The sequence below is a fragment of the Triticum dicoccoides genome, chromosome 3B (assembly GCF_002162155.2).
Source record: "Triticum dicoccoides isolate Atlit2015 ecotype Zavitan chromosome 3B, WEW_v2.0, whole genome shotgun sequence".
Taxonomy (NCBI): Eukaryota; Viridiplantae; Streptophyta; class Magnoliopsida; order Poales; family Poaceae; genus Triticum; species Triticum dicoccoides.
This window is the reverse complement of record NC_041385.1, coordinates 335,552,111-335,579,525: the sequence shown is the minus strand read 5'-3', so window position 1 is coordinate 335,579,525 and position 27,415 is coordinate 335,552,111. Positions and strand designations below refer to the sequence as shown.

At 48.1% G+C, this 27,415-nt stretch overlaps 1 long non-coding RNA gene across 1 annotated transcript; it reads right to left on the bottom strand.

Moving 5' to 3' along the window:
- Positions 1-13,762: 13,762 nt before the first annotated feature.
- LOC119276012 lies at positions 13,763-15,743 on the bottom strand. Its single transcript, XR_005136194.1, has 3 exons — positions 15,151-15,743; positions 14,957-15,043; positions 13,763-14,848 (listed from the first exon to the last, which is right to left on the bottom strand). It is a non-coding gene; the product is annotated as an uncharacterized LOC119276012 (long non-coding RNA).
- Between the last annotated feature and the right edge of the window lie 11,672 nt (positions 15,744-27,415).

Below are 27,415 nucleotides of genomic sequence, written 5' to 3'. Positions count from 1 at the left end.
CATGGTGGTGACTTAATTTTGAAGAAATTGATAGTCTCTCATGCTTCACTTATATCTTTTTGAGAGTATTTTAGAACAGCATGGTATTTTCTATGGTTATAAAGTTGGTCCTAGAATGATGAGCATCCAAGTTGGGTATAATAAAAACTATCATAGAAAAGAATTGGATGCTATGATCAATTTGATCCTTGATCATTGTTTTGAGATATGGAGGTAGTGATATTAAAGTCATGCTAGTTGAGGTGATTATGGAAAATACTTGTGTTGAGGTTCGTGATTCCCGTAGCATGCACGTATGGTGAACCGCTTTTTGATGAAGTTGGCGCACAATTTTATTTATTGAGTGTCTTCCTTATGAGTGGCAGTCGGGGACGAGCGATGGTCTTTTCCTACCAATCTATCCCCCTAGGAGCATGCGCGTAGTGATTTTGTTTTTGATGACTTCTAGATATTTTCAACAAGTACATGAGTTCTTTTGACTAATGTTGAGTGCATGGATTATATGCACCTCACCCTTCCACCATTGCTAGTCTCTCTTGTGCCGCGCAACTTTCGCCGGTACCATACACCCACCATATACCTTCCTCAAAACAGCCACCATACCTACCTATTATGGCATTTCCATAGCCATTCCGAGATATATTGCCATGCAACTTTCCACCGTTCCGTTCATATGACACGCATTACTTTTGTCATATTGCTCTTTGCATGATCATGTAGTTGACATCGTATTTGTGGCAAGGCCACCTTCATAATTTTCATACATGTCGCTCTTGATTCATTGCATATCCTGGTACACCGCTGGAGGCATTTATATAGGATCTTACCTTGTTCTAGCTTTGAGTTGTAATTCTTGAGTTATAAATCCATAAAAGTGTGATGATCTTCATTATTAGAGCATTGTCCTAGTGAGGAAAGGATGATGAAGACTATGATTCCCCCACAAGTCAGGATGAGACTACAGACTTTACAAAAAGAAAAAAGAAAAAGAAAAAAAAGAAAGGCCAAAAAGAAAAAAAAGAGAAAGGCCAAAGAAAAAAAGAAAAGAAAATAAAGAAAAAAAATAAAATGGGAGAAAAAGAGAGAAGGGACAATGCTACTATCTCTTTTTCCACACTTGTGCTTCAAAGTAGCACCATGATCTTCATGATAGAGAGTCTCATATGTTGTCACTTTCATATACTAGTGGGAATTTTTCATTATAGAACTTGGCTTGTATATTCCAATGATGGGCTTCCTCAAAATGCCCTAGGTCTTCGTGAGCAAGCGAGTTGGATGCACACCCACTTAGTTTCTTTTGTTGAGCTTTCATATATTTATAGCTCTAGTGCATCCGTTGCTTGGAAATCCCTACTCACTCACATTGATATCTATTAATGGGCATCTCCATAGCCTGTTGATACGCCTAGTTGATGTGAGACTATCTTCTCCTTTTTGTCTTCTCCACAACCACCATTCTATTCCACATATAGCGCTATGTCCATGGCTCACGCTCATGTATTGCGTGAAAGTTGAAAGAGTTTGAGATTATTAAAGTATGAAACAATTGCTTGGCTTGTCATCGGGGTTGTGCATGATTAAATACTTTGTGTGATGAAGATAGAGCAACAACCAGACTATATGATTTTGTAGGGATAACTTTCTTTGGCCTTGTTATTTTGAGAAGACATGATTACTTTGATTAGTATGCTTGAAGTATCACCATTTTCATGTTAATATGAACTTTTATTTTGTATCATTTGTATCTGAACATTCATGCCACAATAAACAAAATTACATTGAGAATTATACTAGGTACCATTCCTTTTTTATCAATTACCTACTCGAGGACGAGCAGGAATTAAGCTTGGGGATGCTTGATACGTCTCCAACGTATCTATAATTTTTTATTGTTCCATGCTATTATATTACCCCTTTTGGATGTTTATGGGCTTTATTTTACACATTTATATCATTTTTGGGACTAACCTACTAACCGGAGGCCCAACCCGTATTGCTGTTTTTTTGCCTATTTCAGTATTTTGAAGAAAAGGAATATCAAACGGAGTCCAAATGGAATGAAACCTTCGGGAGCGTGATTTTTGGAACGAACGTGATCCAGAGGACTTGGAGTGCAAGTCAAGAAGTAGCCGAGGCAGTCACGAGAGGGTAGGCCCCCCCTATAGGGTGCGCCCCCTGTCTCGTGGGCCCCTCGGGCGGCCACAGACGTACTTCTTCCTCCCATATAGCCTACGTACCCCGAAAACATCCAGGGAGCCAACAAAACACAATTTCCACCGCCGTAACCTTCTACATCCGCTAGATCCCATCTTGGAGCCTTCGCCGGCGCTCTGCCGAAGGGGGAATCGACCATGGAGGGCTTCTACATCAACACCATAGCCCCTCCGATGAGTTGTGAGTAGTTTACCACAGACCTACGGGTCCAGGCTTCTTCTCTCTTTTTGGATCTCAATACAATGTTCTCCCCCTCTCTTGTGGAGATCTATTCGATGTAAACTCTTTTTGCGGTGTGTTTGTCGAGATCCGGTGAATTGTGGGTTTATGATCAAGTTTATCTATGAGAAATATTTGAATCTCCTCTGAATTCTTTTATGTATGATTGAGTTATCTTTGCAAGTCTCTTTGAATTATCAGTTTGGTTTGGCCTACTATATTGATCTTTCTTGCCATGGGATAAGTGCTTAGCGTTGGGTTCAATCTTGCGGTGTCCTTACCCAGTGACAGAAAGGGTTGCAAGGCACGTATTGTATTGTTGCCATCAAGGATAAAAAAGATGAGGTTTATATCATATTGCATGAGTTTATCCCTCTACATCATGTCATCTTGCTTAAGGTGTTACTCTGTTCTTATGAACTTAATACTCTAGATGCAGGCAGGAGTCGGTCGATGTGTGGAGTAATAGTACTAGATGCAGGCAGGAGTCGGTCTACTTGTTGCGGACGTGATGCCTATATACATGATCATGCCTAGATAATCTCATAATTATTTGCTTTTCTATCAATTGCTCGACAGTAATTTGTTCACCCACTGTAATACTTATGCTATCTTGAGAGAAGCCACTAGTGAAACCTATGTCCCCCGGGTCTATCTCTTATCATATTTGCTTCCAATCTACTTTTATTTGCATCTTTACTTTTTGCATCTATATTATAAAATACCAAAAATATATTTATCTTATCATACTATCTCTATTAGATCTCACTTTTGCAAGTGGCCGTGAAGGGATTGACAACCCCTTTATTGCGTTGGTTGCGAGTTCTTTGTTTGTTTGTGTAGGTGCGTGGGACTTTTGAGGAGCCTCCTACTGGATTGATACCTTGGTTCTCAAAAACTGAGGGAAATACTTACGCTACTATTTCTGCATCACCCTTTCCTCTTCAAGGAAAACCAACGCAAGCTCAAGACATAGCAGTATGTACTAGTAGCTATGTGTTTGATCTATCTCTCTCTCGTGTTCTTGATTTGGCACGATCTTGATGTATCGCGAGATTTGCTATTATAGTTGGATCTTATGATGTTTCTCCCCCTCTATCTTCATGTAATGGATTGGGTTTTCCCTTTGATTTATCTTATCGGATTGAGTCTTAAGGATTTGAGAACACTTGATGTATGTCTTGCATGTGCTTATGTGTGGTGACAATGGGATATTCACGCGATCTACTTGATGTATGTTTTGGTGATCAACTTGCAGGTTCAGTGACCTTGTGAACTTATGCATAGGGGTTGGCACACGTTTTCGTCTTGACTCTCCGATAGAAACTTTGGGGCACTCTTTGAAGTCCTTTGTGTTGGCTTGAATAGATGAATCTGAGATTGTGTGATGCATATCGTATAATCAAACCCATGGATACTTGAGGTGACATTGGAGTATCTAGGTGACATTAGGGTTTTGGTTGATTTGTGTCTTAAGGTGTTATTTTACTACGAACTCTAGGGTTGTTTGTGACACTTATAGGAATAGCCCAATGGATTGATCGGAAAGAATAACTTTGAGGTGGTTTCGTACCCTACAATAATCTCTTCGTTTGTTCTATGCAAACAGTGACTTTGGAGTGACTCTTTGTTGCATGTTGAGGGATTGTTATATGATCTAATTATGTTATTATTGTTGAGAGAACTTGCACTAGTGAAAGTATGAACCCTAGGCCTTGTTTCCAAGGATTGTAATACCATTTTCGCTCACTTTTGTTACTTGCTACCTTGCTGTTTTTATAATTTCAGATTACAAAATACTATATCTACCATCCATATTGCACTTGCATCACCATCTCTTCGCCGAACTAGTGCACCTATACAATTTACCATTGTATTGGGTGTGTTGGGGACATAAAAGACTCTTTGCTATTTGGTTGCAGGGTTGTTTGAGAGAGACCATCTTCATCCTATGACTCCCATGGATTGATAAACCTTAGGTCATCCACTTGAGGGAAATTTGCTACTGTCCTACAAACCTCTGCACTTGGAGGCCCAACAACGTCTACAAGAAGAAGGTTGCGTAGTAGACATCAAGCTCTTTTTTGGCGACGTTGTCGGGGAGGTGAGTGCTTGAAGGTATATCTTTAGATCTTGCAATTGAATCTTTTATTTTTCTTGTTTTATCACTAGTTTAGTCTATAAAAGGAAACTACAAAAAATGGGAATTCAGGGTGCCTCATATACTTCATCCTTTTAATGTCTTTCATGAAAAATAAGGATTCCGATAATTGTGCCAAGGTGTTAGAAGAAGAATGCATTAACAAATTTAGCACTAAATCTTTGAATGATGAGCATGATTGCAATGTTGTTAGTATGAATTCCTTGAATATCCATGATGCTAATGATATGCAAAGCCACAAGCTTGGGGATGCTATGTTTGATGAAGATGATAATTTTTGTCCCCCAAGTTTTGATGAGAATGTTTATTATGATAATAGCATGCCTCCTATTTATGATGATTATATTGATGAAAGTGGGTTTGGAAGAGTGTCAACTTTAGGAAGTAATGATCCCACTGTTTTGGAGGGTGTTGAATCTTATTATAATGATAAAAGTGGATTTGGAGAGGTCATGACTTTATTTAGTGATGAATCCACTATTTCGGAAGAGGTTCCAATTGATTATGAGAGCAAAGTTGCTATCTATGATGATTATTGTGATGACATGTATGCTACAAAGAATAATGATAACCATGAAACTTGTCATCTTGATTTTAATTTTCAATTGGATTATGCCTCACATGATAGTTATTTTGTTGAGTTTGCTCCCACTACTATTGATGAGAATAAATTTGCTTATGTCGAGAGTAATAAATTTTCTATGCTCGTGGATCATGAAAATAATGCTTTATGTGATAGTTATATTGTTGAATTCATCCATGATGCTACTAAAAATTATTATGAGGGAGGAATATATGCTTGTAGGAATTGCAATAATATCAAGTCTCCAGGCAGCTATGCGTGATGCATGCTACCAGCAAGCCCTGCATCGCTATCACAGTCGCAGGGTTCATGCCTGGGCTTTGAGGAAGGCGACCTTGTCCTTAGGCGCGTTCATTCCGCCAAGGGTACAAACAAGTTGACGCCAAAGTGGGAAGGCCCTTACCGGGTAGTACTAGTCACCAGACCTGGCGCAGCTCGTCTCAAGACTGGAGATGGCATTCAGTTGCGAAACTCATGGAACATTGAGCATCTCTGTAAGTTCTGCCCGTAAGGTGTGGCTGTTGGGCCCTGCCTGGCAGCCACCCTACAGGCCTTGCCGATGTTGCATGTAACCCCTTGTACAAAGCTAGGCGCAGACCCTTAACAATAGAGAAATAAACGAAGCGTTGGGGGGTCCCGAAAGAAGATTGCATGCATGCATAAGCATATCATGAGCATAGCATGTTCATGTAGATAAGATCACATGTAGATCTATTTTCATATGCACTAAGCTGCAGGGATTCTTGCGGCGGACTTGATCCCAAAGAAAAGAAGTGAAGACAAGCCTACACGGCGATCCCCGACAAGCTAAACAGACAAGTTCTTTTCTCTTATCCATACGTGTTATGTAAAGATAAATTTGTGCATATGAAAACCTCGCCACCTTCGAAACATAGGTGCTCCCGTCCTTTGACTCGAACGTTGCTTCGGTCAGGGTGGTTGCAGTGGCCTTTGGCGGAAAAGGTTTGGCAGGGAGATGGTCCCTCTTTGCGGTTTTGTGCCCGGTAGGCCTAACCCAGCGGCAACAAACCGAGGGTGCCGACAGGATAGCCTGCCGGGAAAAACTTGTTTACTTGAATGTATAGAGGCATTCCACCTTTGCATGGATATAATACATGCACAAGTACCCGGCAAGGCTTGTCTTTTTCATTAATATGCTAATAAGCAAGTACATATCTTACAGAACACAAACATGGGTGAAGAAGTTTACATAATTTAGACTAAGGTTTGGCTAATGCCTACATATTTTAGACTGAAAAAAAGATAATTGCCCTGTAATCCCTTTCTCTTCCCTCTCCTCCTAGGAGCTACAATGGGAGGCGAAGAGGGCAAAAGAAGTGCCTAAGCAGAAGTCGGCCCGGTCCCGCCAGGGCTTGCCGGGTGCAGTCTAACAAGATCGGGAGTGGCAAGGCTGCGAAGGAGAGGGGCGGAGGGAGCAGCTCGGTGGTGCCCTGGTCACCACCTCCAGGACCAGCCAGAGGCCCCAGCACAAGCACTGACGGGGAGAACCACCGGAGCTCAGCTGGAAGACTGCTGGAGGAGGCGAAGGCACCAAGATAGCAACCCCCTCCCCAGCAACCATCCTGAAGAGGTCGGTAATGATGGTGCCGAGGATGGAGGGGAAGAGCGGAAAGATGAGGCAGCGGGCCGGTAGTATGAGGCGAAGCCGTCAGTGCCATCGTACTCTAACCTGACGGCCTTCCACCCACCTTCTCCGCCTTCCCTCGTTCTTTCTTCATCACCACCGCTCCTGGAGGACGCTGGCCCTTCGAGCTGTCGCCTCCCCCGGAGAAACAGCCGGTAATGGTGGCGTCCGAGACGCGCGTGGAGAACCGCTCCCCACCTTAGCGAGCGAGAAGGCGCCACCGTCTTCAGCTCTAACCACGGCTCTGTTGGAAGGAGCAGTGCTGGGATTACATGTGATCCCTAGCACTTCACCCCCGACTCGCGACGGAAGCCCCAGGAGCCCCGTCGTCAGAACGACAAGCTTCGGCGACTCGCAATGGAGGCTAGCGCTCCCCACAAGACAGCCGGCTCGGGTGGAGGAGGCAAGTGTTTCACTATTCCAAAGAAGCTTGGCACCTCCCGCGCTGTGAATGGCTCGACGGCCGCATCTCCTAGAGCTCCGGACCAGACTCACTCCACAAGCTTCGACACGAGCGTTCGGCGTCATCGACCCCAAGCTAGAGCCCGGGGCCTGGCCCTAGTCCCTCCCTCTGAGCATAGCAAGAAGGAAGAGGGGGATGGAGGAGGAAAGGTGCGTCGGTGAGCACTTCTGCTCCTCCCCACCCCCTCTTTTTATAGGCAGGTTGGGGCTGGGAGCTGGACCCTCGGTGGGTAACCATCATACTTCTCCACCAATCCGAGAAGGCCGGACCCTTGCCTTGACACTCTCCCGCACCACGCACCTCTGTTACCTACCCCACTCAATGCATGCAGCATACGTGGCAAGGGATAAGAATGTGGTGACTCCCTCGTGCGTTAAAGTCATTCACGGGCCATTACAAAGATGGTCCCACTGCAATTGTCGTTATGCGATGCACGGGGAGGCCAGAAACTGATCCAAGCTCAGATTAATGAAGAAGCAAAGAAGACCTCAAAGGACAAACTATCGAAGCCTCCTCGCCTGTGTACTTGACAGGGCCTACCCCGACGATGCTCGGCAGCGCGTTCAGGCCAGGCCTGGGGGCTCCTGTCGGTGCAACAGACCCTAGGTGTGTTGCCCAGGCTATACACAGGCACAAGAGCAAGGTTACAACATCCAAGATGAGACCAAGCAGAAGAGATGGCTCTTTAAGAAATCTAAGGGCGGATCAAGAAGACCAAGACAAGTTGAAGGAGCAAGATACCACTAAGGGAAAACCTCCCCTACCGGGCAGGCGACCCTGGCGAGGTAGAGGTGCCCCGAAGATAAGTCCCAAGACCGCACCGACAAGCTTTCCGGGGATGCTGAGGGCGGTCTTCCCCGAAAGGCTCCACTGCTCCACCTCACAGCAATGCAAGTCATCGATTGGTGCGGTGTCGAGCCCCCAAGTGACTAAGTGGCTCTCATTTGACACACAGCAGCCACTTCCGAAGGAAATCACCTCCAAATGACACCCATCCAGAGATGTGTCTCGCAGGCAGGCGAGAAGGTGGCCGAACTACCTGGCAAGGCTTGTCGGGTTGCGCTACAATGTGACACTAAGCGGTGCATTTAATGCACTTTGTACTGTCTGTAGAGTTAGGTATGATAGCACTGTTTGTTATCTAATCAGTATGCAAGATTTGCCATTGTCGTGACCCCTTGTTCTATAAAAGGAGCGTTGTGGCAACCTTAGAAAGGATTCGGATCCTTGTACTCTCGTACGCGCATAGATGCTCTCGCCCCGAGGTGACCTTGTCGGGCTAGAGCGTCGCGTCTCCACCACAGTCCCTTGATCAATCCACAAAGCAGGAGTAGGGTTTTATGCCTCGCCGCAGCTCGAACGTGGGTAAAACTGCCCGTGTGATCACTGTCGTGCTACCCCTGCACCCACCGCTCTTTGTGCAATGTGCTCTTCCCCCTACCAAACCACAAGGGGCAGATGGCCCCATGGGTGGCCATGATTTCCCACAAGAAGAAGAGGAGGAAGAAGAACCTGTTGCGCCTCCTGCCAAGACATAGAAGCTGATGGCAGATGCTATCAGGACTAGTGCTACTCCTTCAAAGCCCAATTCTTCCCCCAAGCCTACAGCTCCAGCTCAAGCACCCAAGTCAACTGCTCCAAAGAGATCAACAAGGAATATCTCAGCTGCAGAGAAGAACAAGGCCCCAGTGCTTGAAATTCAGGAAGATGATGAGCCACTAGTGTTCAGGAAACTGAAGCCCAAAATCCCAGATCATAATGATGATCATCCTGTGGCAGAAAATATGAAGTTAATAAAGGATCATGGTCTGAGACTGCGGAGGCAGAATGATCCATATGCCACAAGAAGAAGGCTAATGTGGACTATCGTTTTCATAGTAGAGAACAACATGACTTCTATGAGATTGTCTTGTTGGATAAGAAGCCCATAGTTTGTGACATGAAATGGGTTGATTGGAATTACATCGATGACAATGAAGATTATTTTCCCCATGTGCATGCGAGCTTCAGGATGAATGGTGTTGACAAGTTTGTTGGTCAGAAATTGACAGAGTGGAACGATGAGATGATCATGCAGTTCTACTCCACTGCCCACTTCTACCGTGATGGTAAGATAGTGTGGATGACTGAGGGCACCAGATACCAGTCATCAATCTATGAGTGGGCCAAGCTGATCAATGCTCCCAAGGAAGAAGAGAATGATCTTGATGTGTATGGCAAGCCTAGGAAAGATCACAACTCCATGGCCAACATGTACAAGCCCATACCTGATGCAGCCATGGAGACACACAAGCTTAGATCTATTTATTATCTGCTTGTTGGGTTGACCACAGTGAACACTATCTTGAGGCACACTCTGTTGCCCAAGTCTGGAGCTCACAGGATGATACGTGGCCACTCCATCAATTTTCTTCATTTGTTTGATGTCCCATAGGAATTCAAAGTCATGAGCTTGGTTGTTGAGACGGTTAAGAGGATAGCAGCCGACCAGAAGAGGTCTTGTGGATTGCCCCACACATCCAGATGTTTATCAACTCCAAGGTGGGAACTGGGACATATATATTGGACAGAGAGCATCTACCCTGCAGCCAGACTTTGAGGACAATGAGGTTGTTATGGATGCTTCACGTCCTACTTGTGTTGAAGCCCAAGAGAAGATTGAAAGAGCTAAGGCTGCAAAAGCAGCAAAGGCAGCAAGTGCCCTAGATGCTTCAGTTGTGAATCTCAAGAGCAAGCAAGATCAACTCAGTTATCTTCTTGAGACTACCATGAGGATTGAGAAAAGCTTAGTCACCTTGTCTCAGAATCAGGAGAGTCTTGAAAGGATCATTGAGACAAAGATGCATGACCTTGATGTGAAGGTCACAGAGACTCAAACAATTGTGGAGAAGCTAAGGTATGATGTTGAGGATAGTGATGATAGACATGACAGATACATTCCAGAGGGTGCCAAGGGCATAAAGATCATCAAGTGTGTCAGTTGCAAGAGACTCCGGTACTACCATCTCAGCACTTGCAGCCACTGCCATGGTTGCCCCTCCAGTGTCCACTCCTCCAGCTCCACAGACTTCAGCACAGGCATTTGCAGATGCAGTCATCTCAATGTCGTCTACACACATGGAGCGACAAGCCAGAAGACCCCTTCAGGATCTCCCAGAGATCGTGCTTAGAGTGTCGTGTAGCACTATACGTTTTCGAACTTTTTGGTAACTTGTTGCCAAAGGGGGAGATAGTGTATAGATCATAGGCTTCGAGAGAGAGTTCATTTTGCCTATTGTTGGTTTTATTTGCCTTCCTACTCTTTCTACTTTGATTGTTTGATTGTTGCTTCCTATGCTACAATTTGTGCTATGCTCGTGAGATACTTATGTGATCATGTGTTCGATCATATTATGTTTAATGTGTGCTTGCATGATTATATATATGACTGTTTGTGTATGATCAATCACTTGTATCTTTGGTGATGAGTACATGTTACTTAATTCTTATCATTTTGATCTCTCCACCAAGATGTATGTGACATGGAAGAGTGACGCATGATCCTAATTATTTGTGCATTTGCATTCAAAATAAAATTTTAAATAATGCACAAATTTAGGGGGAGCTCTTGCTTATCACATACTTCTCAAAGCAACTATATATTTCATTCATACTATCATTTTTCAAAACTATGATCTATGTGTTGTCATGAATTACCAAAAAGGAGGACATTGAAAGTGCAACTAATCCCCAGGTGGTTTTGGTAATTCATAACAACATATGGCTCATTGAACCAATATCCATTCAAGTATAATATTTCAGAAAGTTCAATGAATGGCATGACATGGACTAGAGATGTGGATCCCTCAAAATACTAAGGACTCACATTGGCAAAAGATGAACACTCTTCATTTATATTTCAGTATCCAAGATCACATTCAGTCCATAGGAAAGCCAATACTATTAAAAGGGGATGAGGTGTTGCTTAATGGTCTACTTCCTCAAAATGATTAGTGATATTTCTCCAAAGACCTCAACCAGTTTCTCATTTCAAATATGTCCAAAACCCAAAGTCAAACTCGGCACCACCGATTCTTTCTATCCGGCGCCACTGAGTTTATTTGACATAGCCACTGCCAGAAACCCTAACACTTCGGTCACACTGATATGGATCTCGGTCTCACCGAGATGGCCTTGCAAACTTTGTGTTGCATGTTGCAATTATTTCAGTCTCACCGAAATTGCAATCGGTCACACCGAGTTGGCTTGACATCTTCTCTATTGCCTTATTGCTTCACTTCGGTCTCACCGAGTTGATGCAATCGGTGCCACTGAGTTGATGTTTGCCCTAAGCCCAAGCACATCAGTCCCATCGAGTTCTTCCAGTCAGTCCCACCAAGATTCCTAATGTTCACATTTTGAGCTGAATCGGTCTCACCGAGTTCCTCTATTCGGTCTGACCGAGTTGGGTGTGTGTAATGGTTGGATTTTGTGTGGAGGCTATATATACCCCTCCACCCCCTTCTCCATTTGTGAGAGAGCCATCAGAACATGCCTACACTTCCAGCTTATATTTTCTGAGAGAGAACCACCTACTCATGTGTTGAGATCAAGACATTCCAATCCTACCACAAGATTCTTGATTTCTAGCCTTCCCCAAGTTACTTTACACTCAAATCATCTTTCCACCATATCCAAATCTGTGAGAGAGAGTTGAGTGTTGGGGAGACTATCATTTGAAGCACAAGAGCAAGGAGTTCATCATCAACACAACATCTATTACTTTTGGAGAGTGGTGTCTCCTAGATTGGTTAGGTGTCACTTGGGAGCCTCCGACAAGATTGTGGAGTTGAACCAAGAAGTTTGTAAGGGCAAGAAGATCGCCTTCTTCATGAAGATCTACCCAAGTGAGGCAAGTCCTTCGTGGGCGATGGTCATGGTGGGATATAAAAGGTTGCTTCCTCATGGACCCTTCATGGGTGGAGCCCTCCGTGGACTCGCGCAACTTTACCCTTCATGGGTTGAAGTCTCCATCAACGTGGATGTAAGATAGCACCACCTATTGGAACAATGCCAAAAATCTTCGTTTCATCATTGCGTTTGCACTCTCCAAACCCTTCCCTTTACCTTCATATGCAATTTTTTACTTTCCGCTGCTACACTCTTAGAATTGCATGTGTAGGTCGGTTGCTTGACTTGTGCTAGTTGCTAAAATCTGCCCACAACTAAAATTGGGGAAAGGTTAAATTTTTATTTGGTCAAGTAGTCTAATCACACCCCCCCTAGACCTACTTGCGATCCTACAACTGGCGTGTTGGCCTCTCTGTTAAGCCTAGGTAGGACTACGGTGTATCGATCAGCCAAGGCTGGGCATGACCCAGGAAAGTGTGTTCAGCCGGAGTTAATCGAGCATGTTGCATAAGTTTTTGCACCCTTGCAGGGAAGTTAGTCTGTTTGAATAGTCGTTGCCCCGTATTCCAGCCTAGAGATCGAGGAGAAGTCTTCTGGAATACGGCACTGCTTAGCATAGAACAAATAAGCTCTTTATTACAATCTAAATGGGTACATGGGAATTACATCGGCACGGCGACACTACGCCTGTCATGGTTGCTCTATGCAAGCAGCAGAACAACACGAAGCAGCGGAACAACGACGACGGTGATGAACTCCACTCCACAAGGACTCTGGCCGGAATGCTTATCCTAGATCGCAAACAAGGAATCCACGGCAAACAAGCAATCAAATCCGGCATGACCTGCAAACTAGCATGACACGACAGGTCAGTACATTGAATGTACTTGCAAGCTCACAGCAACCAAACACAATCAAGACAAACAACATCATGGCAATTACCGGTTAGCAAGGATTAACATGATACTATCAAAGCAACATGGCATGAACAACATGGTATCGCTAGCACAATAATAGTATGGCATGAATACATGAACATGAGAATACTAGGATGCAACATGATGATAGTATCATGCACCAACTTACTCTGCTCGGGTTACCTCCTAACCATCACATGCATCACTTACCACCGCGGACATCACATGATCATCTTAGGATCCAATAAAGCTTGGTATTAACCATACCGTAGTAATCATGACATGACCACAAGGAGCTTGATCTTTACCCACGATTCTCGCATAACACCACAAATATCCAACAACTCGGTATACTTAATACCACGGTGATCCTCTCACGATCACATAACCAACTTCGGCATCCACGATGCCACGGTGATCCTCTCACGATCACATAACCAACTTCGGTATCCACAATGCCACGGTGACCCTCTCACGATCACATAACCAACTTCGGTATCCACGATACCACGGTGATCCTCTCACGATCACATAACCAACTTCTTTCATCATCGAACTGGGGTTATTAAGCACATTATTATTATCACTGTTGACCCATAGTGTGACCGGCTATGAACTGGGCCCATATCCACGGGTGCGGCTATCGATAGATTTAACACACACACACACACTCTATAGAGGTTAGTACACTGTACCCACACCACGGAACCCATGGCCTCGCACTCCCATTCGGGTGGACCAACGATGTTCCGACAAAACCGATCCATTGACCATGACACTCTTCCAGCCACTCCGACAAACTCCCCTCTGGGGTAAGTCCTGGGTGGCCCCGTGCCAACCAATGACACCCAATGGCCACCATCATGGCAAAACCATAAACGGTCCCAAACGGGGACATGTGCACATAACCAAACTCGGGCTCACAAGGCTTATGCCGTCCTACCCGGCCAAGGTAGCACCCGCATAAGCTTCCCTCTTTGGAGGCACCGATGAGAGGCATGGCAATAGACCCAGTTAAGACCCCCCATAAGGCAAGTGTGGCTGCACTGGTCAGCTCGATTTGGTGGCACCATGACTCAGCCAACAGTTGTTCAAGTTCATTATTATGTGGTTAAACTTGAATGCAATAAGCTGAGTCATATTAAAATAACATGATGCAACTATAATGCATGAACATGATATCAACATAAGCATAGATGTGCAACATCACTTCCTAACATATCAATAACAATAAATCATATATCCGACTGAGCATGGCATACTGACTAACATGCACATCACAAGCATCCACTACTCAGAAACATAGCATGACCACTAGCATCAACAATAAATACCATGCAAGAACATATCAAGAATAGTATTAAGTAAGCATTTAACTACTATATACAAAGGAACATACATAACAATGGTACTCGGTAACAGACGATAGTCATGCACCGAGGAGCACAACCAACACCAACAGGTACCACTACCCAAGCATGACATATGAAAGAAATACTAGCATCTAGTACATGATAACCAGGTGGATAAAAACATAGCATGAAATTGAACACAAATCCATAAGCATCACAGAAACAACGATAACCGTATCACAACAAGCAGACATTTATTAAATGTTCAAGTTGAAAACCATGGCTAATGCATGGTCATCATGCAAGTGGGTGTTGTGGCTTGCCTGGGGATGAAGAATACACGAGGGAAAAGTGCGGAAAGCTCGCGGAACGAATCGCCGAAAAAGGTTCTCTCTCGGAGGCGGCTAATTAGGGGAAAGGGCATAAAGGTCATTGCCAGTATGTCAAAACATAATGAAATTGATACCAACAGAACGAGCTTGACAAGACGAAGAAGTAGGCTTTGGAATCACCTCGATCGGAGCTGTGGTTGAAAAGTTATAGCCAAACGAAGTTCAGGGACCAATCTGTAAAAATAACTTCTACAAACAGGCCCCTGGCTGGAAATCAGAAAACGCATTTCATAGATTACGTCTTAAGGCAGGGAAAATGCATTTTTGGCTAAAGCAGAGGGAATATACGATTTTAGAAGAAAGAAGCGTAATACCTCAGGTTACGTTTAACTCATGGGAAAACGTACTTCACGGGAAGACGCCTCCACTTGCCATGCTGGCAAGGGCGGGGCCGGGCTCCGTGAGTCTGCCAGGTGGGGCCGCGCAGGGAGGGGCCCGCCTAGCCGGCCTTCTTCAACCTCCCACTCGGTGCGCCCATGGCAGAGGGAGGAGGCCACCCCGACGGCAATAGCCGGCACGTCCGGCCACCGCTCGCGACGGGCAACCTACCAAAACGTTCAGCGCGACGAGCCGGATTCGTTCCCGGCGGAAGAAGATCCCGGGGAGGTCGAGCTTGAGGAGGACAAGGGCCACGGCGGAGGGGAGCTTCAGGTGGAGTTGGGCACGGCGCTCCGGTGGCGTAGGTGAGGGGCTGGAGGTTTTGGATGGCTCTTGGAGGTCTGGGCAGCGCTCGGGTGGTGGTAGAATGGAGGGAAAAGGCCTGGTTCGCCGAAATCGAGGCGGGGCTCGTCGGCGGCCGTGGTGACAGAGGGAGGCGAGGAGGGGCTCTCTGGCCCGGGTGAGAGGCTGGGCGGGGATAAAAGAGGACGGGGAGGCCAGAGGCGTGCTCGGAATGGCTCGGGGAGGGCCATTTATAGGCGGGGCAAGGATGGCCGAGCCGGATGCCGCCGCTCGGATCCGACCGAGCTCTGGCGGCGGGCAGCGATCACGGGAGGGCGCGAGAACAAGACGAAGTAGCGCTGCTGTGGTCACGGGGCAGAGGAGGCCAAGGGGACACGGGGAGGAAGCGGACAGAGGAGGAAGACGACGACCAGCTACAGTGCTTCCGTGGGCGCGCAGCGACCAGCGCCAGCGAGCGAGCTGCCAGAAGGGAAGAGAGGTCTAGGGGGGAGGATGACACGGGCGAGCTACTAGACATGCGCGGGCACGCTGGAGCGACGATAACAAGTCGTGCCCGAGCAAAGCGACGTTCTGGACGCGCACACTGCATGCGAAAACGGTGGTCACCATACGCACTGGTGCACACAGTGCACTCTGGCGCCCAAAATGTTGTCTTGGGTGAAGTCCTTTCAGGGTAGGTTACAACTGAGGTGGTAGCTTGATGAAAGACTTTGTGGTTAGATGGAAAGTAACCTTTAAAGTTTGCTGTTGCAAAATGTTGCATGAAACTGTGATTAACAGGGAAGTGATAATGGACATAGCTGATGTATGGAAGGTTGAGGATAGGAAGGATTATAATCCTATTAATTTTGAGGTGATTTGGACCAAGATTTAACATAGTTGCTTCACAACTGCTTAATCTGGTCCAGAAAACTAGATAATGAAGTAGCACTCACTAGGAGTAGCCACTTGAGCTGAAATTTGGCAAGGCTAGATGACTTGGACATATAATGATGCTGTAAAAATTTCATACCAAATGGACTTGCCAAAATGGTACTTCCTTCACAGCTATCTCTCTGTCCAGAAACTTGAGAAAAATCCTGAGGGAAAATGGCTAGATGAAATGAGCCCAAATTTTTTGGAGATAGGTTATATGGGTAGGAGAAGGCTCAGGAAAATTTTCGGCCATAATGGAGCAAGATAAAATGTACTTGCTTCACTAAATGAAAATTTGGACAGAAACAAAGAATTGACCCTCTGCTCACATAGATTAATGGAATGAGATGAAACTTGGAGGAGGGTCATGATATGATCACATGAAGGAGTGTGCAAAATTTCAACTCATTTGGATAACCCTACCTAGTACTTCCTTCACAAAGGCTTCCCTTAGTCAGGAACTTTGAAAATCACTAAGGAAGATTGGCTAGGCAAATGAAGTTTAATTTTGGCATGAGTCAATTATTTGGACACGAAACGATGTCCAAAAATTTTGGGGTCAATCAAGCAAAGAGAAATAACACTTGCTTCACCATGTGCCATTTAGGGCAGGATAGGAAAAGAATTATTTGAGGATTATTTTTGAACATGGCAATGAAATTTTTTGCCATATTTCTTGAAGATATTACGAAAAAAAATCATGAGAATTATTTGGGAACTTTAGGAGTGAAGTAAATATAGGTTGCTTCACAACCTAGGGCAAATTGGGTTATTCCTTTCACAGAAAAGGAATATTCCCAAGGAAAAGAATATTGGGATTGGTCCAAGATGGAAATGGAAAGGTCTATGGAAGGATTTGGGGATGACAAGCCACTCTGGAAGGAAAGAAGAGGTCATCTTCTTCAGTTTTCAGACCACATATCCACGGAAAAAGAAAACTCAAGAAAAAACCTTAGAAAATCAAAAGAAAAAGAAAGGGCCAAAAAATCAGGATGTGACAGTCGTGACCGCAATAATGGACACTCGAAGTTGTATCCCGATCTATACAACTAGAACTGGATACTAGAGACACTAAATGGATATGATGGCTCCGGGATTGCTTTCTCGCAGGGAGTCGAGAAAGGATCTCTGGGTGTTGCTACAACATAGTTACTACATTATAATATGCTAATCTGCACTCTTCTAACACTGCAAGATGCTTTCCAGATGCTAGTCTTTGATAGGCTACTCCTTCCCTTCTCTTCTAGCATTTCTACACTTCAGTCCAAAGATATATCCCCATTCCTTTGATACTGATGCATACTTAGTATAGATCTGATGTAAGTCTTATGAGTACTTTGGATGAGTACTCACAGTTCTTTGCTACCCCTTTTTCCCCTATACCCAATTGCTGATGTCTGGTGACGGAGCCTAGGAGCCAGCTAATCCCGCCGACGATTACTACTACCCCGACGGAGCCTACTACTACGTGGAAAACGTCAACGACCAGGAGTAGTTATGAGGCTCTCAGGTAGGAGTCCTTGCCTTTCCGATCTGTGTTGTTGTTTTTGCTAGCCTTCTTAAGGTAGACTTGTTTAGTTATGTCTGTACTCAAATATTGTTGCTTCCGCTGGCTCGTTTGTATTCGAGCCCTCGAGGCCCTAGCTTGTAATATAAAGCTTGTATGACTTTAATTTGTGTCTAGATTTGTGTTGTGACATCTGGCTGTGAGTCTCTGATCTTGAAAGTGCACATTCGCGTGTATGATTAGTGCATGATAATTCGCGGTGTCACACCCTCGTACCACCCATGAATGGTCCCTCGAACCAAGGACCGCAAGCACGACCTCTCTACTTGGTTGCAAGCGTGCAGCCTTCACGATTCGGCAGTGCTTTGTCATCCAGAGCTAATCTTTGCCGGAGAATTAGAGGGAGGAGATTAGGACCACATTGGACTTCTAATTATGAGCACAAGAGGATTAGCCAAGATCTAATTAGTCAACTAGGACCAACTAGAACATGAATTAGAAGAACTAGAGGAGGCTCCAAAAACTATGTGTACAAAAGAGCAAAGTTGTCACAGCCCTAGCTCTACCTTGCACTAGGCTAGCACTTGTTTGTTGCATCATGTTTAAATTCTTTTTAAACTTGAAATGGGGATTGACAAACCCTAGAAACCCCCTGATAATAACAGGTCCATTTAAAATTGTCTCAATGAACCCAAATGCCCTTCACAAAAAGTTCATCATCTCTGGATTGGTCTTGAACCTCTGCCAAAAATAGTGCACATTTTTCTAGGTCATTTGGGGTCAATGAATTAAAACATAAGTATTTGCATTTGGACATTTAAATACTACAAATATTTTCAAATGTCCAAATAATTCTGAAAATATTTAGGGGATGTTGAGAATAATTCAAGTAGTGCCCTCAACTATTTCTCAGGATTTTTAGAGGTGTTCTGGTATTTTAAATAAACCAGAAATACAAACAACAGAAAAGGTAAAAGAAAACTAGAAAAAAAGGAAGAGAAAGGAAGCCCACCAGGGCCACTTACCTGACGCGGCCACTGTAGCGGCCCAGCCCACCACCGTAGCCACCCTTGTCGTCGTCCTCCTCGGACAGTAGGACGCCAGGCGCGTGGCTGGAGCGTGCGCGCACGCGCCCCGCCACCTCCTACCTGGCTGCCTATGTCCCCGACGCCCTGGATGCCTCCGCACATGCCACGCACTCCTAGGCCCCTCTCACTCTCTCCCCGAGCTTCTCCCCTCCTCTGTTTCTCTCGCACGCAGCCACCGAGCGGAGCTCGTCACCGCCGCTCTTCGTTGCCGCACCCAAAGCCTCCCGCTCGACCTCTCGATGTGCCTAGGAGCTCCGTTACCTCGTCCTCGACCCCCTCACGGAGCCACACACCGCCGGACGCCGTCGAACGCCGACCACACCGTCATCTTCAACCTCGGTCTGCCGAGATCATCGACGACCGTGTGCCTGCTCTATTGCGTGCCTGAGCGCGGCGAGTGCTCCGGAGACACCGCTGTGAGCTCCTCCACCGATTACCTCCCTCCTCTGCCTCATTTGCACGCTCTAGCTCCGATCCCCACCATGCCCGCGAGCTCCATGTTGCCGATGATGTCACCGCCATCACTGCAGCCGATGAGGCTCAAAACTAAGCGCGTCACCGTACTTCGCACCCTTCCACGAGCCGAAAACCACCACCTGTCCGTCCTACGGCGCACCACATCGCCGTTGTCGAGCACGCCCGATCCACGGCCGCCGCAGACCTCGTCGCGGGCGTTGATTCCGGCGACCCCCGCGTCCAACTCTGCTGCCTCTTGATGCGGGCAAGTAAGGGCTATGCCCTGGTGCTCTTAGCGCGCCAAACCACCGCCCGTAGCGCATTCCCGAGCGACACCATCGCGTTTGTGTGCTCGCCGGCATTCAACTCCGGCGTGCTGACATGGCAACATCATTAGCCGCTAACAACCTCACAAATTAACGCTAGTGACACTGACAGCCAGGCCCCACTGTCTAATTAAACATGGTTTAGTTTCTATTTAGATTTAACTAACCCCAATGGGCCCACGCGTCAGCTTTGACCATGCTGACGTGGCCATTGACCGGGCCCACATGCCAGCGACCTAACCAGCACCGTGACACTCACCAGTGGGACCCACTGGTCAGGTTTGACATGGCTGACCTCTGTTGACCTACTAACATCATAGTGGCGCAATGCTGATGCAGTAAAGCTTTTCTGGGATTTTAAATAAATCAGAAATGATTTATTTATTTCAAAAAATATCCAAAACTTCAAAAATTCATAGAAATTAATCTATAACTCCAAATGAGATAATTTATATATGAAAAATTATCAGAAAAATTCAATCTCTCCATCCGTACCATTTTCATGCATGTTCGAACAACTTATGACAACTGTTTAGGGCAAATCAAATAAATGGCATTTGAATATCCACATACGGAGTTTGAATTTGAATCTTGGATTCAAACCAACTTCATTTAAACTGTTGCTAGTTGCATTAGCTCAAACCACAGCATATTGCCATGTCATGATCATCCATCATATTGTTGAATTGTATTGATTGTGTTCCTTATCTGTTGCCGATATTCGTTCCCCCTCAGTAGACGTGGTTCCGACCATGAGATCGACGACAGCGATGAAGAAATATACTATCTTCAGAAGTGACAAGCAAGAAAAGCCCCCTCGTTCATTTTAATACAATACCACTCTCTCACTCCTGCTCTCTTTTACTACATTAGGACAACAACGATTCAAATGTTACATGCTGCGGTAGTTGAACCCCTTTTCCTCTGCATGACCTGTCATTACCACAGTAAATAAATGAAACCCACTAGCATGAGTAGGCACGTGGCCCGGTGTACCGAGTTGCCCATTTGGTAACCCGGGAACCCTGCACACATCGTTCGGGGTCGTATGTGGAAACCTCGATCGGACTTCCTGCGGATGGAACCTGAATAGGCAATACACCTGGACTAGGGACTTGTGTGCTTAGTCAGGTCATGGCCGACACCCTTGCCAGGCTTCCGCTTGAAGGTTGCCGAGATACATGACGTGTACATGGCGGTAAGTGGCGAGAGCGTGTGTGAAGAAGTACACCCCTGCAGGGTTAACATCATCTATTTGAATATCCGCATCTGCGGTAAAGGACCTCTGGGTTGCCTATAGAGTTCATAGGCAAGTGAAAGTGGATACTCTAAAATGCGCAAGATAAGCATGAGTGCTATGGATGGTGTTCTTGTAGGGGGACGGGAGCAGATCCATAATGGTGTACTGATATGGTGAATATGTGGACTCGTGTGTGCCACCCCAAAAGAGTTACTTGCAGTCATAGTTCAGGTTAGCCATTGAGTCAAAGATGGCTTGCTGCAGTTAAACTCCACCACCCCTTTGTTGATACTGATGCATATGTAGTTAGTTCTGATGTAAGTCTTGCTGGGTACATTTGTACTCACACGTTTGCATAATTTATGTTTTTGCAGAGAGACTTCTGTCTCACTAGTAGTTCTGTGTGGGCTTCGACGTTCAGCTTGTTACCTCAGCTACAATCTTGAAACCCTTGGGAGGGTCTTGTAGCTAGTCAGGCTTCTCAGCCCTTTTTCATTTATAGTTCTCTGGACTCATACATGTTCTGCTTCTGTTGCCTGTATGCTCTGTATGTTGGGTCATGTGACCCATGATTGTAAATCTTACTATGTATGACTCTTCGGAGCCTTCTGAATAAATACTCTGAGTTGTAGAGTTTTGTTGTGATGCCATGTTGTATTTGCACATATCGAGCATTGTGTGTATGATTTGAAATGCTTGGTATGTGTGGGATCCGACAACCTAGTTGTTTATTCTTGGTAGCCTCTCTTACCGAGAAATGTCTCCTAGTGCTTCCACTGAGCTATGTTAGCTTGCTATTGCTCCGGAACACTTAGGATGGCCGGCATGTGTCCTTCTTCGTTCCTGTGTTTGTCCCTTCGGAGAAATGTCACGCGTTGTTCCTTTAAGTCCTTGTCGCTTGCTACGACTTGGGTTCATACGTTGATGATCGACATGTTCGTTGTTGGGACATGTATGCCTGTCCCTGTAAGTTAGTGCCACCTTGGGTTTCGACTAGTCATGTCAGCCCGGGTTCTTTTGTAGGATTTTGGGTTCCGCAAACCCTTGAGAGGTTTGAACTCTGGGTTGCGTGCGGAGATCTCAACCTACCCAGCCTGCCAACTCAAAAACCTCACCGCCTATCACGTCGAGCTCGAAGGGAAAGGAAGACACAATAGTTTACCAGGTTCGGGCCACCTTGCAGTGTAAAACCCTACTCATGCTTTGTGGTGGATTTGCCTCGAGGGGATGAGGAAGAACTAGTACAGTGGAGGACAGCCTCAGGAGCCGTGTTCTTGAGATCAAGTGAGCTGGTGAGGGGGTGAGGGTGGAATGGATTCGATCCCCCTCCTATGGTGGTGGCTAGGTCCTATTTATAGTGGCCTTGGTCCTCTTCCCAAATGTAGGCGGGAAGAGATCCCACAACGGCAAAATTTGAAGGGAGACAACAAGTACGTCCTATCCTGCCTAAAGTGGTATTCGCCTGCAAAAGCCTCTGGTCGTGACGCCATGGTGGGCTTAGTGGTAGGCTCTGTCCTGCCGTCCTTGCGATCTTGGTCTTGTTGCACCAGAATGGAAATCTTTGGTTGATTCCTCGGGACTCTGCGCCTGCCGCTTGCCTCCTTTGCACCGAAGAGGAAACTGGTACTCTGCGCCCACTGGCGCCCGCCCGGCCTTGGTCATCATGGCTCACATCAGCTGAGCCTCACGAGGTGTACCTTGCATAGAAATCTCCGCTCCTCGGCAGGCAGCCTGGGAAGGCCGGTCCCCTTGGAGGTCTTGGCGTTGTCTGCCTCGTGAGGCATGGCCCCTCGCGAGGGTCTTGAGTTGTTGATGCTGAAGCTAGGCCGTACCAGGTCGTCCATGGAGCCACGCCATGGGCTGCAGGCAGGCAAGTATGGGTACCCCCATATCCAGAACACCGACAATAGCCCCCGAGCCCAAGGCGCGCTCGGAATTGGCTTCTGGGCGAAGCCAAAGGGCAAGTGCGGAGCGCCGCGGGCCCTAACCGCCTGCGGCCTTGGACGACGTATGGCGATTGATGGGACGTAGTCGTCTCCACTTCCCCATGCTGCATGCAGAGAAGCATCATTGCGCGAGATCGTGGAGGTCGGCGGTTTGTCTCCATTTGGCTATAAATGAGGGGAGGGGCGGAGCCCCCTCGCTCATCTCCTTCTTCATCTTCTTGCTGTTCGTCTCTTCTTCTTCTCCACCTTGCTGTAGCATCCATGGCACCAACGAGGAGATTCTCGGCTGTTGAGAAAGCGAAGGCTCCTAAGGAGGGACTAGCTTCGCCTTCGCCCAAGAGGGGTCGCAGCTGTCCCCGCAAGCATGTCGCGACCCCGGCGGCGGACTCCAGGGGGTGCAGGCATGCTTCTCCAGGGGCCGGCATCTCCCTTGGCGTCCGTGGCGGTGCTTCTTCTCACGGCGGGTGCCATCGGCCACGGGGCAGCCCTCGTGACGAGGGGAGGCGTGCTATGGTCACTCGCTCTCCTCAACCACGCTTCTCCTTGATCGATGTGCTCCCGGAGTTTGTGGTGTCGTCGGGGAGGCCTGCTGGCACCTCATTCTGGCTTCCGTGCTTCTTCGTCGGCGAGCTGCCGACCTCGAGGCTTGACGGCCTCTGGATGCAGGCCGGCGGCTGCTACACCAGGGCCTCATGGGTGGGGGTCGAGGTCGCCGCCACGAGCAGTGTGGTCCTGACCCGCGGCTGGGAGGCATTTGCCCGTGCACGAGGCGTGAGCGGGAGGTGCACCCTCCACTTCAAGTACGATGGCCTGACGACCCTCTTCGTGAGGGTGTTCAAGGAAGACGGCCGCCGCGTGGGGTGTTGCCCAGAAGATGGCAGCGACGATGAGCTTGGCCTTGACGACGTCCACACCTCCTCCCACAGCGGCAGCTCTTCCTCGGGCGAGAGCTCAAGCAGCGGCGGCTATGACCAGCCTCCGCGCCATCAAGCTTGCATTGAGGAAGGCCGCGGATCGTCTCGCCGCCATGCCCCGATGAAGCAGGAGGAAGGCCCAGCCTTAGCTTGGGGCTGCCGAACTTGAACTCAGGACCCGCTGCGGCCTTGCGGGCCGCTTTTGTTTAACCTTTCCTTTCTTTTGCAATTTTTAAAAAGTAGAGTGCCCTGCTGGGGTGTGTAATGAACTACGGCAGTCATGCCCTTTATGTTATGCTTACTATCTTAATGTTGTGTCATGATGCTTGTATTTAGGGTAGGCAAGGGTGGGGTAACTTAGCTTGTCATGCTTGCGGCAGCTTCTCACTTCGCAGGGGCACGACCCTTGACACCTGGTGGAGCCCCCCTTCCTGATGACTTGGGGCCCATCAATCTCGGGAGGTGCTGGAGGCCTCGGGAGACACTGTAGACCTGCCGCAGAGCTGTTTAGAGAAAAAGAAATCTTAACGGGCACCTCATTCCTCCTTGCACGAGCCCCCTTCCATAGGTTTAGCTGTGGCTTAATGCGCTGCGTCGCGCTGCCCGAGGGGCACAGACATGAGAGGGAGCTGATGCCCACGATCTTGATCAAGGGCTCCTTGCGAGGATCATAAAACTGAAGAACTGGAGCAACGGGGTTCGGCGAGGTGTGCTTGTGCGAGGGCGGGCCCGTGCGCACACACCTGCGTAGCCCCCATGCACGAGGCGCGCCAGGAAGAGCGACGAGCAACTGCCGCCCTTTCCTGGCCTAGGCTAAGAATGATTGGAACGAGAGGAGAGAAAATCCAACTTGGCGAACCGAAACGCAAAAACTCCAAATTCCATTAAAAGATTGTGAAACAACTTCCGAAAGCAGGCAAATGAACAGCCGCGTCCAACACCTAATCTAGTCTTCTCACCGGTGCGGAGCTAAGTGCTGCCACTAGGACGTGGAAGGGAGCCCCCGTGAGGCCCCAGGGCGGCGCTCAGGAGACTCCGGGGCGTGTATAGCCCCACTAATTATTATGTGAGAGTGTCACGAGCAGAAACCTTCACAGGCCGGAGCCTTGCTTCATGGGTGGAACTTCCGGAGGTGCTGGATGTTCCAGGCGTTCTGGATGGGGATCCCGTCATGTGTCTCCAGGCGCGCGATGCCAGGCCTGGAGACACGGACAATCCTAAACGGGCCCTCCCACATGGGAGAGAGCTTGTGAATCCCTTCCCTAGAGAGCACCCGCCTCAGGACAAAATCACCAACCTTGAGCGTCCTGGGGCGGACATTGCGGCAATGGTACCGCCGCAGTGCCTGTTGGTACCTTGTCGCTCGGAGCAAGGCTTGACGGCGGCATTCCTTTCCCAGCACGAGATCCATCCCCCACGTGGCTTCCAGGCGTGCCTCATCGAATGCTAGGACCCGCATGGAGCGATGCTTGACCTCGTGTGGGAGAACCGCTTCCGCTCCGTAGACGAGGAAGAATGGTGTCTCGCACGTTGGCTTGGCCGCAGTGGTGCAGATGGACCACAGCACGGACTGGAGCTCGTCGAGCCAGCCCCTGCCGCAAGCCTCGAGCTTCCTCTTGAAGTTCCTTGCCTTGAGGCCTCTCAAGACTTCTGCATTAGCACGCTCATCCTGTCCGTTGCTCCTGGGGTGCGCCACTGAGGCATAGCATATCTGTGTTCCAAGGTTAGCACAGTATGTTTTGAAAAGGTTGCTAGTAAACTGCGAGCCATTGTTGGTGATGATGTGATTAGGAACCCCGAACCGGCTCACGATGCCCTTGATGAACTTGACAGCTGACCGGGCTGGGATGGTGCAGACGGCTTCTACCTCCGCCCACTTGGTGAACTTGTCGATGGCAACATAGAGGTAGCGGTAGCCCCCTGGCGCTCGGGGAAATGGCCCCAAGATGTCCATCCCCCAGACGGCGAATGGCCACATAAGCGGGATAGTCTAGAGGCCTTGCGCGGGTTGGTGGATCTTTTTGGCGTGGAACTGGCAGGCTTCACAGGAGCGCACCAGTTCGGTGGCGTCATTGAGTGTTGTGGGCCAATAGAACCCGCTGCGGAACGCCTTGCCCACGAGGGTGCGTGATGATGAGTGGTGTCCGCAGTCCCCACCATGTATGTCTGCCAGCAGCTCGAGCCCCTGCTCCCTGGAGATGCATCGCAAAGAAATGTCATTGGGCCTTTTGCGGTACAACTCACCATTTCGGATGCAGTACGCAGTGGCATGGCGAGCCACGCGCTCGGCATCCTCCTCCTTCTCTGGCAAGGTCCCCTGAAGCAGGTACATCTTGAATTCCTTGGTCCAGCACCCCTCCTGAGGCTCAAGAGCAAGGAGCAGGCGGACCCCTGAGGATGGGCCATAGGACGGGGCGCCTGTTGCTGGTGCTTGGGGTAGGTCCTCCTGAGGTGGTGCTGGTGCCGCAGTGGGGGGAGCCGACGATGGCTTAAAGAGTCTTTCGTCAAACACTCCTGGCTCCTGAGGTAGCTGTCAGGATGCCCTCTTGCCGATGTCGTCCGCCTCCTTGTTCGTACATCGTGGCACGTGCTGCAATTCCAAGCCCAAGAACCATTTCTCCATTTTGCGCACATCTTCCATGTATGCTTCCATGTGCTTGTCCTTGGGTCTGTACTCTTTGTTGGAGAAGTTGATGAGGAGCTGGGAATCGCCCCTGATGGTGAGACGCTTCACTGTCAGCGCCGCCGCGGCTCTGAGCCGGCGAGTAGGCCTTCGTACTATGCGACGTTGTTGGAGATCTTTTCGCCATGCTGGAAATAGAGTTGTACAGCGTAGAAGAGCTTGTCCTTGGCGGGTGAGATGAGGACGGCTCTAGCCCCCATGCCCTGTCGTGCGAACGCGCCATCGAAGTAAATGATCCACCCCTCTGGCGCCTCATCTCCGGGCAAGAGGGGGCGATCCTCGCATATTCAGCGGTCAGGGACGTCGGACCACTCTACCACAAAATCTGTGAGGGCCGCACCCTTGATGACCCTGATGATGCTGAAATTGAGCTGGAACTCCTGAAGCTCGATGTTCCACTCTGCAACCCGCCCAGCGGCGTTAGGACTCCAGAGTACCCTCTCAAGTGGGTAGGCTGAAACGACCTTGATGGGGTGGCCCTGGAAGTAGTGGCGCAGCTTTCAGGAGGCGACGAGGAGTGCGAGCAAGAGCTTTTGGGGCATGGGGTAGCACGCTTGTGCCTCCCATAGCATCGTGCTGGCGAAGTAGACTGTGTTGGTGTTCTGGGAACGGGGGTCCCCAGACTTGCCTGCATGCGGCTTGCAGCGTGGCTCACCAGTGGCCTAGTACGACCCGACTTCATCGACCCAAGTTCAAGACCCTCGCGAGGGGCCAAGCCGCGCGTGGCGGACGACACTGTCGGCGTTCTGGGAATGGGGGTCCCCAGACTTGCCTGCCTGCGACGTGGCTCAAGTGGGGGCCCAATGCAGCCCAGCTTCATTGG